The sequence below is a fragment of the Ursus americanus genome, chromosome 26 (genome assembly GCF_024610735.1).
Source record: "Ursus americanus isolate L20-20 chromosome 26, mUrsAme1.1.p, whole genome shotgun sequence".
Classification (NCBI taxonomy): domain Eukaryota; kingdom Metazoa; phylum Chordata; class Mammalia; order Carnivora; family Ursidae; genus Ursus; species Ursus americanus.
Genome location: NC_142152.1, coordinates 26,983,929 through 26,996,844, shown reverse-complemented (window position 1 = coordinate 26,996,844; position 12,916 = coordinate 26,983,929).

The window sequence follows — 12,916 nt, the reverse complement described above, 5'->3', positions numbered from 1 at the left end:
TGAAGAGATGTGTTTTGAAGACTGAAGTCACCTGTATTGTTGATGTACTAAACTCAACTTGTTATCAGCAAATTTCCCTCTTGTAAGTAACACAAACCTGCTAATGAGTTTCAATTCTATTAATGAGTGCCAGGGAAATAAACTTACTTTAACACCTGACAAAGAAATTTGCTATTAACAAAAAAAGCTGTGAAAGAAAATAAACTTAACAAATATCAACCCACCCTATTTATTAAATAGGCTAAAAACAAGGGTGCATTGGAGCTGGCTTGCACCATCTGGAGAGAACGATCGTGTGCGTTTCTTCCCAGTTCAGTGTTTGTGTAATACCTTGAAATTGGCCATGTTGGGGATATTCACACTACGGAAGCTATCAAGTGCTACAAACTCAGATTTTTCCTTTTCCCTTCCTACCAAACTGGTTGTTAAACATTTACCAGCACGACTCTGCTAGCAATAACCGATTTTAACACTGAGTTAAAATAAATAAATGGAGGGCAGTGTTTGCCCTTTGCTTTCTAAAGCTGAAGTTATGTATCATCCATCTGTGTTGCACTGGGCCTTTAACTAATGTAACTAAATAAGGTTTTTAAAGCCTTTTTCATTAATTCTTCCACGAACTGTTCAGGTGAGCACCAGGCCGAATTCGGGTAAGATGCAATGAAGAGTGTTACCTCTCAAATCTGAGCGACCCAAATATGTACTCTTCTGTCAGACCTTATAACACTTTTTATTGAACAGTTTTCTATCTCTAAGATGGGGAGAGTACCGATGCCACAGCGGGATTGTGGAAATCGAGGAAATTGGTAAAATTCCGATCTGATAACCGGCACTCCATACCTGATGGTTCCATTCATTCCTCTCTTCGCCTAAACACCTTCCACGTGAACAACACGAGTTTCACTAGGAGTGACCTGACTCTAGAGTAAACTAACCAGTCTTCTCATGATGAATGGTTTCATCTTTTTATTTTGTCTTCCATTTATTTTTTAAACAAACTGTAATGAGGTCTAAGCGTGCAATAAACTGCACGATTTAAAGGGTAGAATTCAGTGAGTTTGTCGGACACACACATCTACAAACACTGTGTGTTTTAAACCATATTTTCCTGATTTATCGACACTTCTGTCACTATTAGGTGTTCCTGATTGTTTTTAGTAACTCTTCTTGTCTTGCGATCTAATTTTTCCTGAGATAAAGATGACCCCTCCGACTTCCTTCGGTTTACTGCCTACATAGCATATCTTTTCTCGTGCTGTTACTTTCAATTTTTTTGGATTTTATATTTAAAGTATGTCTCTTTTATAGAGCATACAGTTTGTGAATAGTCTAAGAATCACTGCGTTCTGACTGGGTGTTGTCAAGAATTTGGCTCAGCTACTCCATGGTACTGTTGGCTCTGGTCCATTTTCTTTGTCCAGGCGGCCTTCAGGACCTCGGCCTGACACCGGCCCCTGAGGCAAGTGCGCCCCCTAGAGAGCAGCCACGGAGTCACAAGCCTACAATTGTAGGTTCTTCATATGATTTCTTCCACGGCTCCTGAGTTCAACAATCTCTCCTGCCTCCCGGTGCCTCTATGCCTTATGTGTCCCTTAAATAAGACCTGTGGGGCTGACCAAAACTCCTCTCTTTTGGATTAAATTGGCCAGTGCAGCCCTAGCCTGGGAACCCCAAGCCTCCCACCCACGGGCTCTAATAAAGGCATGTGCCCCGCGTCCTGCCTCTCTGCATTGGGCCTTCACCTCCCTTGTGGCTCCTGGAGGCACCGCAGGTAACTTTCTCCAGGACACCTCAACAACAACTTCTTAACTTCAGTCTCTCTTGTGGTCCGTTGTGGCTCACTGGTACCCAGTGCTCCACTTAACAAATACTAATTTAACAAAGTCATAACGGGTGTTTGTCTATTTATATTTAATAGAAAAGTTGTTTGGTAGGTGATTTTGCTCTTTGTTTCCTATTTTCTCTTTCTTCTTTTGTTTCTCTCTCTTCTTACCTGCTTTATTTTCAGTTAATCAGGTATTTCTTTCATACTCCACATATTTCCTATTTTTTTTGCATTCTAGCAATATTTCTTTACATCATAGCTGAGGATTACAATTAAAGCGTATATATTTTAAAGGTCAAGGATTTAAAGTATGTATCTCTAACTTATTCCAGTCTATGTAGGTTAATAATTTCAGAGAAATTTCAGAGCAGCATATTTCTATCCACTGCCCTACCTTGTAACTTTGTGTCCTTATTGCCACATATATGTTATTAATTCTCAATAGTATCTTACATTTTGCTTTCAACAGATAATGCTCTTTAAGGGAAATTAAGAAAAGACACGGTAAACATTTGGTTAACAAAACATTATGTTATCCACATATTTACCCTTTGCTCATCATTGCTTTCTGAAATTCAAGGTCCTGCCTGGTGTCACACTCCACTGTTAACATTTCCTGAAGGGCCTATCTGCCAGTTCCAGACTTTCTCCGTTTTTGTTAATCTGAAATTTACCAGTTACAGAATTCTCAGTTCACAGGTGTTTTGTTTTGTTTTAATTTCACGATTTGAATATATTGTTTTAATATAGTTTTCCTTCTATTTGTAACTCTACAAGAGTAAACTCTCTTTTGGCTTCTATCATCTTTTGGATACTTTCCAGTTCCTTTGAAACTTGGCTTTCAAAATTAATCCCGTTCTTATTATTTGTGGGAGGGTTCGAACAACCACTTCACTCTGCCACATTACCAAATATCAGATAGGCTCATCTTGAAGAATTTCATATTTTGTGCTAACTTGCAGATGATACTTTAGATGTAAGAAAACGTATAAAACCTGAGAAAATCCAGTTCTATGAACTTGGTTCGCATTTTAGATGTAAAAATAATCTGCTTCACAGCACATATTTTTAAGCCTAGACAGAGCCTTAAGACTATGATACCATGCTCTGCTGCTTTTAATTTCTTTTTAAAGCCAAAAGGTATTTATTTTATATATGCTTTTCAAGCTAAGTATGTATTTTATTGCAGAAGGAAAGGAAGCAGGGAAGGCAGATGAAGCTCTGGCAGAGGGAAAAGTCTCTATTTGAGGATATTTGCTGAAAATATTTTAAACCACTCCTTCCTATAGAAGAAGAACATTCTTCTTGTTATGTTTAAAGTTCAAAGGTCAACACTGGATTGGTACCTCGGTAAACCTTGCATTTGGAAATTGAAGTGCACACCTATTGGTAAAATGGCACTTTATGAGTTTGGGGAGGGATGAGTAAAATAACGTTTGAATGAAGGTGACAGCGGAAACGAGCAAAGGTGATCTGTTCCAGAAAGGCTCTGAAATGCTCAGATAAAAAGCCTTCCCCCAAGTACATCAAAACAAAACCTGATAGTGGTAAGAGGTAGTACCTTGAAGTTACTGTAATTTTGGTTGGGAAATGACAGTGTTATCTCAGAAAACCAAATGGCAAGGGAAAGCAAAGTTTAAAGATGAAGAATTAATGACAAAAAAAAAAAAAAAAGAAGGACAAGCATCTTTACTCTTGACAAAATGAGTCCAGTTACATTCATATCCTTGACTTCTTTATAAACATCTTAATCCCTCTCTTATTTTTAACCGGTTTCTCTTTTTTTGCATTCTTTGATTGTTTTCATCATTTTCTTTAATATTCGTTCTCTCCCCAAATGTCTAGTGAGTGTCACTCTTTATTCATATTTCAAAGCAAAGCATTTAAAAGCTTTTTGTGAGCTCAGATTGCTGTGGGCTGGGTTTGGGGTCTGATGAATTTCCTGCAATAAGAAAAGGCAATGAGCCAGCCTTTTGGTGGCCCAACAATATGTGCTGAGGAGCTCATCTTGTTAATAAATACCATGGCTGATCCTCTTCAGTGTGTTGTAATACCATACTGATGACCCCGGGCCTCTCTCCACCAGCCCCATATTCCCAGGTGCAGACCAAATTTCTCTGGAAGAAAAGCTCAGGTGTCCTATGGTATTGGAGAATGGATTGGTATAAACTGGTACTGGGTCCTCGAGGAGACCAGAAGTAAAACTGTTCCAGAGGGTTTAAAGATTTTATTTATTTGACAGAGAGAGAGAGCACAAGCAGGGGGAGCAGCAGAGGAAGAGGGAGAAGCAGGCTCCCCGCTGAGCAGGGACCCCCCCCCCCCCCGGGCTCTATCCCAGGCCCCCGAATCATGACCTGAGCTGAAGGCAGACACCTAACTGACCCACGCAGGTGCCCCTGTTCCACAAGGTTTAAACCAAGTTGCATAGTCTTAAGATTATCTCTGACTTCAATGGGTTGTCCAACCTGAGTCTCCTATGCCCCATGAGGCGATTCGGCTTGTTTTCTGTTTTTTTTAAATTATCCCTGTTAAAAAACATTTATGTTCCAGCTCTCACTGTACTACCGAATCCGTTACTTTTTGACTTTCAAGATGTTGTGAAGATACTCTTTGCTGTCGTCTTTTCACTTTTTCTATGTCCTTGCTCATTTATTTGGCATAATCTCTTAAACTCACTTTGGTGGGTATCAACTTAATGTATGTATTTTGTCTGATGAATTGGAAGTATCAAATAATAAAAGTACAAGCTCCAAGATTGTGTTCATTATTCTTTTACAGATCATGATGCTTCAAGTGAAAATAATATGCAGAAGTTTTGTGTTATTGTTTAACTTACTTAATTGCTTGTATACTCATTTTGGAAAAAGATTCTTTCTTACTATAGTGAAATGCCATCACGAATGCTTTGCAGGGCACATCTGTAGTTACTATCATCAACCTTTCCTGTTCTAATCTAAACTTGAAGGAAAATTTCAAATGATCACCTTTTTCTCATAGGTGAAAAGGAGTTTAGGATCTGGCTTCATTCACTCAGTCTTCTTCCCCATTCCTTCGATGATTGTTGAGAAATCCCATCAGTAATTATTGAATCCATATCATGATATAGTATTATGGCAGGCACTAAAGAGATGTAAAAATGTCTACCAATGAGCTCCTAACTCTCCAGAAACTTACCAGACATTATGTAGAAATACACACATGTATACCTACATAAAACTAAAACTATATATGTCATAATACAGTCTATAATTTGTTACATTAATAGAACCAAACATAAACATTGTTATTCCATAAAATGTATCATTTTGTGATAAAATTGCCAAAAATTCTAAAAAAGAAGTGAGAATTTCAATAGGAATCTTGCATCATTTATACAAGATTCAAAGAGGATGGTTTAAAAGGTGAAAATAAGAACAAAGATGTAACTCTGGAATAGGGAGACCCTTTTTAGGTTCCTTTCCATTTGCTGACTTCTTACCATTTGCTAGTCACTATTTTAGTTGGGGAGACACACCATCCGAATATGAGGCAAGTGATCTGATTTAATCAGAGGCTTTAAGGAGATTATAGGGAACAGAGGCTGGCAAGGCAGACCCAGGCTCCCCAGCAAGGGAAGTGTGATTCCTCATGCTTCAGAATTTCTTTTCTTGTTTATTCTATAAACATACTGTATATGAAAGACCCATATCTGTACCTTCACTACGCTTTTTTTAAATTTATTTTTTTATTTAAATTCAAGTTAGTTAACGTATAGTGTAGTATTGGTTTCAGGAGTGTACCTCCAGTACTTTTTTTTTTTTTTTTTGAGAGAGAGAGAGAAAGACAGCGTGCATGCATGTGCAAGGGCAGTGGGGGGGAGGGACAGAGGGAGAGAGAATCTCAAGCAGACTCCTTGCTCAGTGTGGAACCCAATGTGGGGCTGGATCTCACAACCCTGAGATCATAACCTGAGCCAAAAGCAAAAGTCCGACGCTTAACCAACTGAGCCACCCAGGAGCCCCCCCCTTCACAACTCTTAATGAATGCCCCTTTGTACCTCCCATACTCCATCCTTTTGTACTTGTTCAATTCTGATTTTTCCACCCCACAGGCCTCCTCTCTTATTTAATTCAAATAAAGGCGCTACATATCTAGCTGTAGAAAGTAAGGGTAGTTCTTCCAATGCTAAACATCACTATAAGCTATGCCTTCATAACATTGTATTCTTAGTCTCGGTGCAGCTTCCTCGAATATGGATAGTAATTTAGGTTGTGGCTGTTAGGTTGTGAATAACTGAGATGGTCATTTCCCTTTCGCTTCTAAAATGCCTGGCCTCGGGTAGATATTCACCGGCTGCTGCAACTACACGTTAGACGTCTGAGGACATTTCTCTGCCTGGAGTGTGATTTGTACTAGTCACGGCAATGTTACTGAGCGGTGATGCTGGCTGCGCTGGAAGACTCTTTACTCCACTGGAGGGGACGCAGAAGTTCGCAGTTAAATCCACATTCATGCTTTCAGGCACACTATTACATATGACATACGGTGTTACACACCGCTTTTGCATTCTTTGAAATAGGGATCTTTTGTTAACAGGTAAACTGGTCGAAGCACTACAGCAAGAGTTCTACAACTCACAGATTACCAGTTCCTGCTTCGGCACTCATCCATGAGCAATTCCTGCCGGCCTCATCAACAAGCAAGCAAACACAGATGCTCCAAGGGGACGGGCACAGGCACCGCGTATAAGCAGACAGAAGAAATAAAGAATGAACACCGAGCATTTTGGCTGTTCTTGTTCACTCTGTTCTTCACTCAGTAAAGTTATTTTCAGATAAACTTCCACCTCTCCTACTCCATGGGATTTCCTTTGGAAGAGACCACTTGCTTTGACTTTTTGTTCAATTACTGGGGTGGACATGTTGAAGTGTCTGCTATTTTGTCTTGCTTGCCCCTGGCATGGGCTAAAAGCGAAAATGGTGGATTGTGAGGCATCAGAGAACTCCGTCCCCCACCCAGGCTCTGCTCTTCTCCAGGATGACACTTGTGTCTGTCAATTTCCACCACGTGTGTCTGCCTATCTCCTCAGCTGTGCCCTTGTCAGCACTTCCTCCCACTTTTCATCTGAATCACATTTAACATCTGCCCTTTGATGATCGGATGTGGCTATTAGCCTCTCGTGGGTGCTTCCTTCACCAGACTCCCGGGCACTGAGCTCACACTGTGACCAGCATTAATATTGATGGTATTCGTGCTTCCGTCCTCTGCTCTCCTCACACAGCAGTCTGTCCCCCTTCCGATCCTCTGCCCTCGAGGCAGTGATCGCCACCATGGCTGCTCGTCAGCCTCCTTGGCCGTTAAGCCGCAAATGTGCAGGCGTGGCACCTGCAGCTATGTCTGTATCTATGACCTAAAACCTTTACACAAGCCAGAGTCAAATCGCTCGGTGGATGGCAGCCGTACCTGCTGTTCGTGCTTTTAGCTTCGGGATGGAATTCACCGTAGCAGTGTGCAGAGAATTCCAAATACAGGAATTAGGAGAAGGAGCATATTTCATAGAGATTAAGACCATAGTCCTTGAAGTCAGATGTAGTTTTCATTCCACGATGTGCTATGGAACCTTGGAAAGTCACACACCTCTATATATCTCAGTTTCTTCATCATTATAAGAGGAATAAGAGCCCCTACTCACAGACTTTGGACTCAGAGTTAAAGAAGGCAAAGTCTACAGAATTAATCACACAGTTGCTTGGTGGTTGTGGACCAATGAATGCTAGCTTTGTTTTTTCATAGGAATAGGTTTTGGCAAAAGTGATATTCCATCCTCGAACTGAAAAGAATGTATTCTTATAAATGCATGTATTTTTATCTGAATCTTCTGCACTGTATCTATTTAATATTCACTTTATTATCTGTAAATTATTCAATATGTTAAAATTATTAAGCATGGTTGGGAAGCTGAATTATAGCAGATAGACAAATTCTACCATTATTGACATTTTATACTTCTTTTCAGTTGGGGTGCTTATTTGTTGCCACAAGTAATGTAACATCTATCACACCCCACCAGTACATTCTTGATGCTGTTGCCAGAGTGGGTCACATCACAAGGGCGAACATGTCCTTTTCCTACAATAAAGCCTTTCTTTGTTAGCTCCCTGTAGCTTTTAGGATAAATCTGATCTCTTTAATACAGTCCGTGATGTGTTCCATGACAGGCCTTCAGTGGTCTTCTCTCCCCCATGTCCACATTCAAACCAGGCAGAAGTATTTGAAGCTCCCAGAGTCCACCAGGTTCTCTCTCAGCCCGGAGCCTTTGTAGTTATGACTCTCTGTAACACCATAGGAATGACTTCTATTCAGACAGTTTAGACATTGACTGCCCTGGGAAGTCTTCTCTGACCCCGTTCCGCCCCGTGCTCCATAGCCTCCTGAGTACCCCCACCTTACCTGGAGCTCTTCTTATAGGAAAGGTACTGTCTGATTCCTTTGAAGACTGCCTTTGAGATCTACAATGTTGAATGATTTCTCTTTATAGTTCTAGAAATTAGCTTAATAGCTAGTACTTGGTATTCTTTATTAATAGTTTTTTAATTAATGAAATGTAACTTTCTACAATGAAATTTTAAAATAAAATGTTATTTCATCTTCTAGAATTACTTTTCATGTAGAAGTCTTAGGCCTTAAGCCTACTGCAAAGCAACCTATGTGGGGAAAAAAAAAAAATCTCCCTCTCTTTTTTGACTTTGATTTAAAGAGAGTTGATTTATGTTATGGTGAAGTTGGAAAAATCCTTCAAGCTTTGAGTTGCTGATTTTGCTGTTGTATAAAGATGTTTTCAGCTTGGATCTTTTAGTGAGTTTTGCAAATATGCCTCACTCATTAAACTAATATTGATGTCTGAAAAATTAAGATATTAGCATTTTAGTTCCCCAAGAAGAAACAACAGGGATAACATTACTCAAATCACAATAGAGGGCATAAAATTCAATGTATTCTGCCCAAAGCAGGTGTTGAAATATCTGCTTCTTGCAGCCAAGAATCTGCTTTTATCTATTGCTAAAAATGTGTTTTATGCTAGTAGCAATTTATATAACATTGTCTTAGGAAAGTCGTTAAGAAAAAAAAAGGCAGCAAGAAATAATGTGTCATAACAGTCTACAATAACTTTTTTATGTGTCAATAAAGGTAAACTTCAATGCTTGCCACAGTGAATGCAGGAAAAATATCTTTAATGGGAAGTGTGTTTAGTTTTTCTCGTGTATTGTAATGCTTATAATCCCCAATGAGGCATTATCTTGTTTTTACCCACTTGACTACTGACTTTCCTTCTGACTTACTTATCCTCCTCTAATCGTTAATTCTGATACCCATATATCATGAAAATCAAGATGTTGATATCCTATCTATTTTTGCTTCCTCATCATTTGTTTAGAAAGTGGTTGAGGGGGCGCCTGGGTGGCACAGCGGTTGGGCGTCTGCCTTCCGCTCGGGGTGTGATCCCGGAGTTACGGGATCGAGCCCCACATCAGGCTCCTCCACTAAGAGCCTGCTTCTTCCTCTCCCACTCCCCCTGCTTGTGTTCCCTCTCTCGCTGGCTGTCTCTATCTCTGTCAAATAAATAAATAAAATATTAAAAAAAAAGTGGTTGAGCTCTACATTAAATTTAAAGCTCCTTTTAGCAAGTTATATGTGGAATACGGAAGAAAGCATAGGAAGAGTATGGGGTCACTCCCACCAGCTGGCCTAGGTCTCAGACTAATGGTGGTTTGCATGCAAAACAGGGAGGTGACCCAGGTGAAGTTAGGGTGGTGCTCAGGGGTGCAGCCACTCTGAGTCAGCCCTCCGGACCACCAGACTTAAAGTAACTCTTGATATGGGTGAATCACAGAGATGAAGGTTCTTTATTTGGAGCACCCAGTGTTTCCATTTAGATGTTGCAAATTCCTTTCCTAATACAGCATGTGCTTCAGGGAGGTTTAAATTATAGTCATTTTAATGTTACTTTATAACTATAATTTGGAGCATATCTATGACAGGTAACAGAAGCTCACTTGAGCGCATTTAAGAAAATGAAGTAAAATAGGACAAGATCCGTTGTCCTCAGAATCCGAAGGTCTAGATTGCTCTAAGGAACTCAGGCACACCCCTCCGTCTCTGTTGCTTTGGTATCTCCTAAGTTATTCTCTCTAACATAAAAGGATTAATAAAGAATAAGTCTCAATTAACAGCCACAGAAGTAGCTGAGATGTACTGATTACTTAAAATGTGTCATTTAATATGCCAAGTAACTTACATACACCATCTTGTTAATTTATTTTAAAGCATTATGAAGTTGATTGTCACACTGGTTATATAGCTGAGTAAACTGAAGTTTAGATTAGTTAGTAACACACTTGAGACAAGAGTTGTTTAGTTTACAAGGTAGGTAATGCCTATCACCACATTCCAAATGTACCTTTCCATGCTGTAGGAAACATGAGATCAACACTGGAATCCGTTTCCAAGTCCAAATATCTGGGGGGTACTTGATGCATTCCGCTCTGGTCAGAGACCATCTCTGAGTCCAATCGCCAGCTTCTCATGACCCTCTCCATCTGTATTATCTCTTTCTGGTACCCTAAATATTAGTGTTTTTAACTTTGACTCTATCTGCCGGTGGTTTGAGATCTTGACCAAATTTCCCTTCTCTTTGTGTCTTTATATTATATCTGAGAGGTATTTTGTTATGCCAATTCTAATCCACTCCTTCTTTCTTCAGCTGTTTTCAAATTAGTTATGAAATCTCTCCATTGAATTCTTAATTTTAATTACTACAATTTCTAAATGTTCTACTTTTACAGCCACGTCTAAGGTGGATCTTTTTCTAGTCTGCCTATCCATTTTACACAATATTTGATTTCTTAGCAATTTTTTTCATGAGCTTAGTTATTTTGATCCCCTTTTTATAATATACTAAACATAGTTAATTTATATTCTATATTTGATCATTCCAATGTATCAGACTGGGCAGAGGTATAATTGTTCATTATTAATATTCTTTCTATAGTGCCTTATTTTCTCTGATGTAATATTATTTAATTTCAAGCTTATGACCTAGGAAAATTTTTTTCGAGCATTCCTTGAGCCTTGCCATGTGATACTGCCTGCAGAGAGATCGTGATCTTCCACCCCATTGCGTTCCTTGGAGCACTGACAATCCTAAACCAATTTTCAGTATCAACTTGGCTATTTGGGCCACACAAGCAATGTGAATGGTGCCTTAAAAACCCTTATGAGGGTCAGCTTCTAGTTAGGAATTCTCAGCAAGGACACTCTCCTGTCTGAATAACACAGAAGCATGAAAATTGTGTACAGACTTTTTAACAGAGTGAGGCAAGAGGGTATCACTCTGTGGTCTGATGTTTTATTAGAGACGTTTGTCACAACTTCCTGCCTTATAAGGGGCCTCAACTTTTCTTCTTATTCTATGTTCACAGTCCATAAAACCTATTCCATTGGCCACCGGGGATTGGCAATCACTAAAATAAGTTCCCATTAATCTCCCTGGTTTCATGATTCAGGGGCAATTTAGCTTCTGGAAATTCTTACTTTCCAATTTGGTTATTGTATGTATTTTGTATTGGGTGTAGGTGGGCAATTTAGTATCTTCCATAATCGTCCATTTTATAGTAGACATTAAAGTATTTTGTTGTGTTTTGGGGGGCCAGTTGAGCCAATCATCTACTTCAATTGAGAGGACTGAACAACAGTTAAAGTGCAAAGATGTTCACCACAGTACTGTTTATAAGAGAGAAAAAAAACGAGGAAACAACCGATAATAAAAATGTGGGCAAATAAATGATGGCTCAGACCACCAGGGAATTTCAATCTGCTTTTAAAAATAAAGTCTATGAAGATATTTATTTATAGAGGTAAGCAGTATATTATATGTAAATGTATATATTTTATTTATTTATTTGTTTTTGAGAAAGAGCGAGGGTGAGGAGGTGGTCGGGGGTGGGGGGCAGAGGGAGAGGGAGAAAGAGAATCTGAAGCAGGCTTCATGCCCAGCATGGAGCCCAACATGGGGCTTGATCTCACAACCCTGAGATCATGACTTGAGCCGAAATCAAGAGTCAGACACTTCACTGACTGAGGCATCCAGATACCCCTATATATTCTTATCTCAATTTAGAACACACACACACAGAGAAGGAAACACATTAAGATGTAAACAACAATTTTGTTTGGCTGATGAGAAGATGATTGATTTGACCCTGGCTGTGACCTCTTCAACATGCGTGAAATTATGAAAGTTATTAAACTTCTCTGAGGCTCAGGATTTTGCTTGCAAATTCAGGATCATTATACCAACATCTGAGGTCTTATTTATAAGCAGAAATCAAGATCACACATGTAAATACCTTAGCAAACAGTAAAATTACGATGACAATTTTATACATTTCTGTCTTTTAAAACTTCTAAAAATGTAAAGATATGTTAATTATAATTACAATAATAAAAAGTAATATTACAATTATTTAGAAAAAGACATAAAAAATATTTGCCTATGAATATACTAACATGGCTTGAAAATATAAAATTAATTTTGGCATCAAAAAGCTTTTCGATTTCCGTCCCATTATCTGTGGCCATGAGGAGAAAATTGTTTGTGTGTGATCTTAAAAAAAAGTTCATGAATATGAGATAAGAACATATCTGTTTTGAGATTTCACTGTGAATGTGAACTCTAGCCCTGTATTTTAAATGCTGCTTACATCTGAAAGTGTGTTTTGCACACACTTGTAATCTCTGGGAACTAATGATCACAGAGGAAACAACCAAAGAGCAAATTGCTATGGATTATTTTTGATTTGTATGGACTTAAGGAACAGAGGTCATCAGATTCTTTTGTTTCTTCAATTATTGTCTCCCTCATTTTTATCAGCTATGCTAAGGCTTCATTGACAATTTCAACTTTATTATAGAGGAAATAAATTAAAAAATAATATAAAGAGTTAACTAATTTACTTTCAATGCATTCTTTTTATGAGATAATATTGCTGATGCTCTGCTTTCTTCTCGCCCCTTCTGTGTAATGCATTTCGGTCTATTTTTCATTTTGATTTG